Here is a 7,500-nt window from a genome sequence, read left to right on the forward strand (position 1 = left end):
AGCACAAGAAAACAACAGCGAAGAAGTAAGACGATCACCTTTATACAGGAAAATATCAATTTCTAAACATTCACGGTACAATATTGATAGATAAAAACACAAACATACTTTAGGGCAGTGGTTCCCAAACTATGAGTCGCGACCCACTGATTGGTCGCGAACGGAATCCTAGTGAGTCGCAAAAAGTTATAAAATTACGCATTAGCTTTGATTAACTGCTGTCTATCGAGATAGTTCAAGACTCATGTTTTCAATACCAGAATGGTTGTTTTATCGAGCAGTAGGCTTTTTTCATGAGCTTAACAAATCAGAGGTGGTCATTTTATCAAGTTATTTATTCGTACGTAATCGTAAAAAGGAAAAGTCTGTTTTTACCTATTTATAGAGAACTTTAACTAGGCGCAGTACAACACTGAACGAGCCGATAACAGCTACTGCTTCGAGGTTTTGTATTAGAGTTAATACCTGACCATTGAACCTGATGTTAATTCTATTATTGAGCGTAGCAAGAAACAGGTTCATCCTTCTCACAGGCCTCAATGAAAATGTAATCTGAAATAAATTTGTTTCTTTCATTAATGTTTTGACCCAGTAGAGTTAAGTGGGTCGCTATAAACTGGTGTCATAAATAGTGGGTCGCATCTCTAAAAAGTTTGAGAACCACTGAATTAGCGAATGAAATGATTGGAATAGACAGCAGCTAGGCGGTAGATGGATCAATAGAGTCTATCTGATACACGGTAGAGTTAAGTGGGTCGCCATAAACTGGTGTCATAAATAGTGAGTCGCGTCTCTAAAAATTTTGGAAACACTGCTTTAGGGAATTAATACGAATTTAATAGATTAAGAATATGTTCTTACCGCAGATGTTGATTACTGTATGAGAGCTGGCGTGTTGGAATGAGTGTTACTAAGAAGACAAGAGAAATATTTACTATCTTATAGTTAATTATCTGCCCACATCAGCTTGAGGGGTGAAGGACTTATCCAAAGTCGTCTGTTGTTTATGATGTATCATCTATTTGTACTGCTCACTATAGGAACTGAGTTCGTTATAAACTCCTCTCGTAATTTTTGTGCAGTGTTCGCGATTAGGATCATTATCATCAAAAACCTGCAGACCTTCCTCTATAAGTGCTAACACTTAACCAATAACTTTTGTAGACAATTTAAGTGGTGTAGGTGGAACTTCCGTTGCCTCATCTGTATTCTCAACTTGTTCTTTTTTATAACAGCATCTGCTCTTCCTTAGATAAACTTTCTCAAATCCTACATCCTTTACAAGAGTCCGAAATGGATGTAGACTTTCTGCTTGAGGAAAACTTGTAATGACACGGATATAGTCCGGCCGTATGCTTTTCCAAGCACTGCTCAAAAGTCGAAGGTTTCAGTTAATCCCATGACACAGTTTCCATTATGTTGATTTTCTTCTAGAAATCTCTAACTGCAGGTTTATCCTCCTTGTCTATTGCTCTCATAAGTGGAGGCGCAATGGCCCAGTGGTTAGGGCAGCGAACTCGCGGGCATAGGATCGCGGTTTCGATTCCCAGACCGGGCGTTGTGAGTGTTTATTGAGCGAAAACACCTAAAGCTCCACGAGGCTCCGGCAGGGGATGGCGAACCCTGCTGTACTCTTTCACCACAACTTTCTCCCACTCTTACTTCTTCTTTCTGTTGTACCTGTAATTCAAAGGGTCAGCCTTGTCACACTCTGTGTCACGCTGAATATCCCCGAGAACTACATTAAGGGTACACGTGTCTGTGGAGTGCTCAGCCACTTGCACGTTAATTTCACGAGTAGGCTGTTCCGTTGATCGGATCAACTGGAACCCTCGACGTCGAAAGCGACGGAGTGCCAACAGCAACATTGCTTTCATAGGTTGTTTGAAAGTTCTCATATAATATACCTTGAAGTTAACAATCGCACCTTGATCCATTGGTTGGAGCAAAGAAATTGTATTGTTGCGGATATATTCTCTTCGCAGATAATCAGACCGTTGGGTGGCTCGGTCAATTGTCTAAAATAAGCAATACTTTATTGGAAATATTATGTCTGGCACTGTACCTTTCTAGCGTAGGACAAAAAAACGTTTGTAAGCCACTCTTTGAAAAGGCTCTTAGCCATCCATGCCTTCTTATCTGAACGCCAATTCAGCGGTAGATTATACTTTGTGGAAACCCTTGAACGCCCTTTGATTTTCGGAGTGATACACGTGTAGGAACTTTAATTTCATATCACCAGAGGCATTTCATCCCCAAAGAAGTGTCAAACGATTTTAGGAAGCTTTAAATGCTGGTTTTGATATTTTTTTTTCTCGAGAAATATAAGTTCTAGCAGGCCTGCGTCTCCAGACAAGTGCAGTCTCATAAATATTGTATACTTGCTCTGGTGTGTAACCGCCTTCAGCAATCATTTCCTTCAACTGTTCAAGATAATTAGTAACAGCCTCTGTACTAGCGCTCGCAGTTTCACAAGTCATTTTGATGTTGCGCAAATTTATGCGCTTCTTTACCCTTTGAAGCCAGCCTTTACTTGCCAAAAAGGATTTTTCATTAGAAGTTTCAACTTCCTTTTTCCGGCAAATCGTTATATAAACTTTTGATTCTTTTTATTTATTTACTTTTTTTTTGGCATCTTGAGCAAGTGTCTTCTACTATAGCCTCAGGCCGACCAAAGCCTTGTGAGTGGATTTGGTAGACGGAAACTGAAAGAAGCCCGTCATATATATGTATATATATATGTATGTGTGTATGTGTTTGTGTGTCTGTGTTTGTCCCCCCAACATCGCTTGATAACCGATGCTGGTGTGTTTACGTCCCCGTAACTTAGCGGTTCGGCAAAAGAGACCGATAGAATAAGTACTAGGCTTCCAAAGAATAAGTCCTGGGGTCGATTTGCTCGACTAAAGGCGGTGCTCCAGCATGGCCACAGTCAAAAGAATGAAACAGGTAAAAGAGAGAGTATCGTGTTCATCGGCACATTACGCCGATTCTGATCCTAAATCCATACACTCAAGAGACTTCCATTTTAAGAATTACATTAGCACTTTGGAAAATAAATTTCATTCAGTTAACGAAGTAGCGTCTAGAACACTTGACATATTTTCTTCTCTGTTGTCAAGTATTTTGCCCACTGTAGACATTGCAGGATTTCATGTTTCGACAATATGAATTAGCTTTACTTCTGTATGAAGTCCTCAAAACATGTTTAATATCCTGCGTAATCCTTTTACGGTTCCTTTTCGCACTACTGCCTTCAGGTCTATATGACAGCTTCTTTCCAAACATCTTAAATAGAAGGTAATTCCAACAGCGGCGGCGTTTAATTATCCACAACAGATATATAGCAAAGTAAAATTGGTCGCGGAAAAATCTGATTTGTGAGAGCGGAAAATGGTTTTATTCCTATTGATGTGATAATGAAAATAAGATGAAAAGGTGAAGGACTGAGGACAAGGATTAAAGTTAGCCGAAGGGTCACCAGATTTTATAGATATTATTATTTGTAAGCCTAGTACTTATTCTATCGGTGTCTTTAGCCGAACCGCTAGATAATGGGGACATAAACACACCAGCATGGGTTGTCAAGCGACAAACACACACACACACACACACATACGACGGGCTTCTTTCCCTTTCCGTCTACCAAATCCATTCACAAGGCTTTGGTCGACCCGAGGCTATAGTAGAAGGCACTTGCCCTAGGTGCCACGCAGTGGGACTGAACTCGGAAACATTTCGTTGGTAAGCAAGCTACTTACCACACAGCCACTCCTTATATATAATGGGAATGTCAGTTGAAGAGTCTGCACAGGAAAAAAACTTGCCCACGAAACCAGTTGAACTAAATCTTGAATGCTAGACACTATACAACACAATGAAGAACGAAAATCTCATACGAGTTATTTCGGCATATGAATCTTTTATTAGCCCCGAACAAATGTTGGATCCAACTGAATTCAGTTGAATCTAGTTTAAGCAAAGAAGATTGTAAAGGAATACACAGTGGTCTTGAGAAGTTCTCACAGATAAGAGCAAACAAACAGAACTGACTTTAAGCCATTATGTAAGAAAGACAGTGAGATAAGAAAAAAAAATGTTATAGTTAGAAGTGTTGTCTAAGTTCAGCAAAGCAGCCATCATTTTCAAAACCAAATTCATTTCATTTTTGTATTTAGTTTACGAAATTCTTGATGTGAACTTCTATTTTAAAACAGACTTAGTTATATCTCAGGAGGGTCATTACGCCAATGATAATCATACGCACTAGTTCTATTTCACTTCTTTATTCGTAAATTGGTTAACGATTTAACCAATCAACTCGATTAATCATTCGGTCAATCAATCAGTCAGTTACGCTTGTCAAAATCGTTTCGTTGTCATTCGTGACTTCTTCAATAGCATTTCCTCTCTATTGTAAGTCAGACTTTGATAAGCCTAACTCATTGATTGATTGATTGATTTATTGACCGAACGATTAATCAAACAATCGATTAATTAAATGGTTAAATAGTTAACCAATTTACGAATAGTAAAGAAGTGAAATAGCACCAATGTGCGTGTATATTAGCATAATGACCCTCCAGAGAAACAACAAAAGAAAAATATTTCATATGAAAATAATACTAAGCTTGGTGAAACGGCTGCTAATTAACATGTCAACTTCAATTAATATGACAAGGTTTAAAATCAATGCGTGACACGTAACAAAAAATTCCAGCAAGAAATGACAGTCACAATTATTAATGTTCTGCAACAAAAAGCAAAATCTTTGAATAACATGTTGCAAAAATAACTCCATATTCGTTGCTTTTGTTTTTGTTATGAAGAATATTTCAGCATTGTGAATACACATGATGTTAGATTCTTGCTAAAACACCCCTTGGTCCCACACACATACGTGTTATTTATGCTTATGTGTTGCAATATGGTTTATTTTTCTAACTTGAATACACAATTCAATATTTAATTCAGGCTTCACATCACGCCAATCTCGTTTTCGTCTTAAATCCCACAGGACTGTTTAAGAAATTGGTAATAAATGCGGTGTTGATGTCAACTAAATCGACGCTCTACCTCCGTCCCTACTCTCGAGGACTTGTGTATCAAATCAGAAATTAGCATTCTATTAAATGTTATTCACCTTTTATTCTTTATATTACAGCTCATGTGTGTTTTAAAGTTTGGATGATTAGAATTATACACGAGATTATTTATTTGTGACCGTAACTTCGATAGAGCACATGTATATATATATTTTCGTATAAGCTTAAAGCTTATGGTGATCACCGTGCAAATATATATATATATATATTTAGAGAGAGAGAGAGAGAGAGAGAGAAAGAAACTGAGATAGATAGATAATGTACATACATACATGTATGTATGTATATATGTATGTATAAATATATATATATATATATATATATATATGTGTCTGCCTTAATTCTTCGAAACGCCGGAGTTTTAATGGTGGCAGCTGATGAAGGGGATGTTTCTATGTAGCCTGCTTGTTTGTTGCACCTTGTTTACCATTTTGTCCTTGTTCTTTTGCCACGTCATGTACCCAGTTATGTATCTATATGTACATGTAGATGAACGTATATACATACATGTAAATATATATGCATATACTCATATATTGTTTATATATATATATACACATACACACGCATGCATACCAACCTACATACATGTGCGTATATATATATATATATATATATATATATATATATATATATATATATATATATATACACACACACATATATATCAAATTAAAACACAACCGAAAGAGCTACCAATAGATTCACTCTATTATGATAATTGAACAGGCATATTTATAAAATACGCCATGCATCTTAAAGCAATCTTTCCGGCTATGTTTAATCGTTATATATAATTAAAAAAAATATGTATATGTGTGCGTGCATGCGTGTGCATTTATGTATGTATACACACATAATAACAACTATTCAATGGCCTTGCTCGGAATTTGGCATCTGGTTCTTTATTAAGACTGGGTAAAAGGAGGAACCAAATGAATAATAAACCTGCTACCTGAATATAATCTTAATTATGCTTGAGAAATATCTATATCTACTCTTATTGCAATATCCTATTTCTTTAATTTGATTTCAAATGCCATTACATTTAATTTCAGTGAACCGAACAGAAAAATCGTAAAAGATTTATTCATGCTTCCTCTGCATTCTTTTCCTTTTAGACTTTATGAGCCCATTAAGAAGCTGTATAACCTCTTACGATTCTATATTCCACCGATGACGACATCACAGGTTATATTTTAGACTTCAGACTCTTAGGAACACATTCATATCTGGAGAAGCATTAATGTATGTTTATGCCTGTGCATTTTAATATAATCAAGGCGGTGAATTGGCAGAATCATTATCAAGCCTGCCGGGCTAAATTCCTGGCGGTATTTCGCCCATCTTTACGTTCTGAGTTCAAATTCCTCCGAGATCGACTTTGCCATTTACACTTCGCAGTCGATAAAATAAATACCAACTGAACCCTGGAGTCGATATAATCGACTAGCCCCTTCTAGGGAACTTATTTTCGATTCTCTTGTCTTCTTTGCCATTTTTATATTTTAAAATATTTCTAACATGGACCACACGTTCTCAAATTTAGGGAATGTTTATGTACGATTAGTTCAACACCAGTATTCATCCGATATTTACTATATCGACTCTGGAAGAACGAAATGTAAAATCAATCTTGGTAGGTTTTGAACAAGATTTACAACTAAATACCACGAAACTTTTTGTCAGTCACGAAACCAATTCTGTCAATTCGGAAGCTTCTGTATGGTGGCTTGAGCCGCTAAAAAGAGAAGCCAAGTTACCTCAAACCTCACCCCATTGTCTTAAAGAAGAACTTGTTCCCTCCATATAGGAAGACGATGGAGTGGTCATGGCTGGGTTGTCTATGATCATAGGTTTTCTCAGCCAACGAGTTCTTAGGGCTCAGCAACGCTACCAAAAATAACAATTTTAATATTGGGTTTCAAATTTGGTTGCATTCCAGAAACTCTGTAGGCACAACACACTGCCTAGCTCAAGATACGAACCTCTGACCCTTGTACTGCAACATATCGACTATACTAATTGCGATCGCTTTTATTTTTTGTTTCTTTCTTACTTTAATTTTGTTTTAAAGACGCCAGCACTTCATTTCATTTGCAGTAGCGACATAGGAGTTCGCTTTCTAGCTTTGTTCACACAAGACGTGGTCTCGTGTTAATCAATGCAATATGAGTGAAATTTAATAGACAGAAAATATGTCGAAACCCGTCGAATATCATGAATCTGTTCTTGGATGTTGTACTTAAAAACATCACTGAGTTTAATATCTTCACCCGGTCACCGAATACCTTTAACAGAGCCCACACTGATGTATGCATTGAGACTATGTCTGATTCTGATTTAAGGCTAATCTATGAGCTACGACTTTTTCTTCTTTTACTTCCACCAGTCT

The 7,500-nt window shown here is 37.0% G+C and overlaps 1 protein-coding gene across 4 annotated transcripts in view; it reads right to left on the reverse strand.

The window, feature by feature from the left end:
• LOC106877380 (solute carrier family 28 member 3) overlaps nt 1–7,500 on the reverse strand; it is a 178,255-nt gene that overhangs the window by 112,191 nt on the left and 58,564 nt on the right. For 2 of the 4 annotated variants that reach the window (XM_089366118.1, XM_089366113.1), the window contains exon 1: nt 862–1,080. The exons of the other annotated variants lie outside the window; for them this stretch is intronic. The gene's annotated coding sequence lies outside the window, so the exon portion shown is untranslated. Of the gene's footprint in view, nt 1–861; nt 1,081–7,500 lie in introns of those variants that run through there. 4 annotated transcript variants of the gene reach the window in all.

The sequence above is a fragment of the Octopus bimaculoides genome, chromosome 18 (assembly GCF_046866305.1).
Source record: "Octopus bimaculoides isolate indiv1 chromosome 18, ASM4686630v1, whole genome shotgun sequence".
Taxonomy (NCBI): Eukaryota; Metazoa; Mollusca; class Cephalopoda; order Octopoda; family Octopodidae; genus Octopus; species Octopus bimaculoides.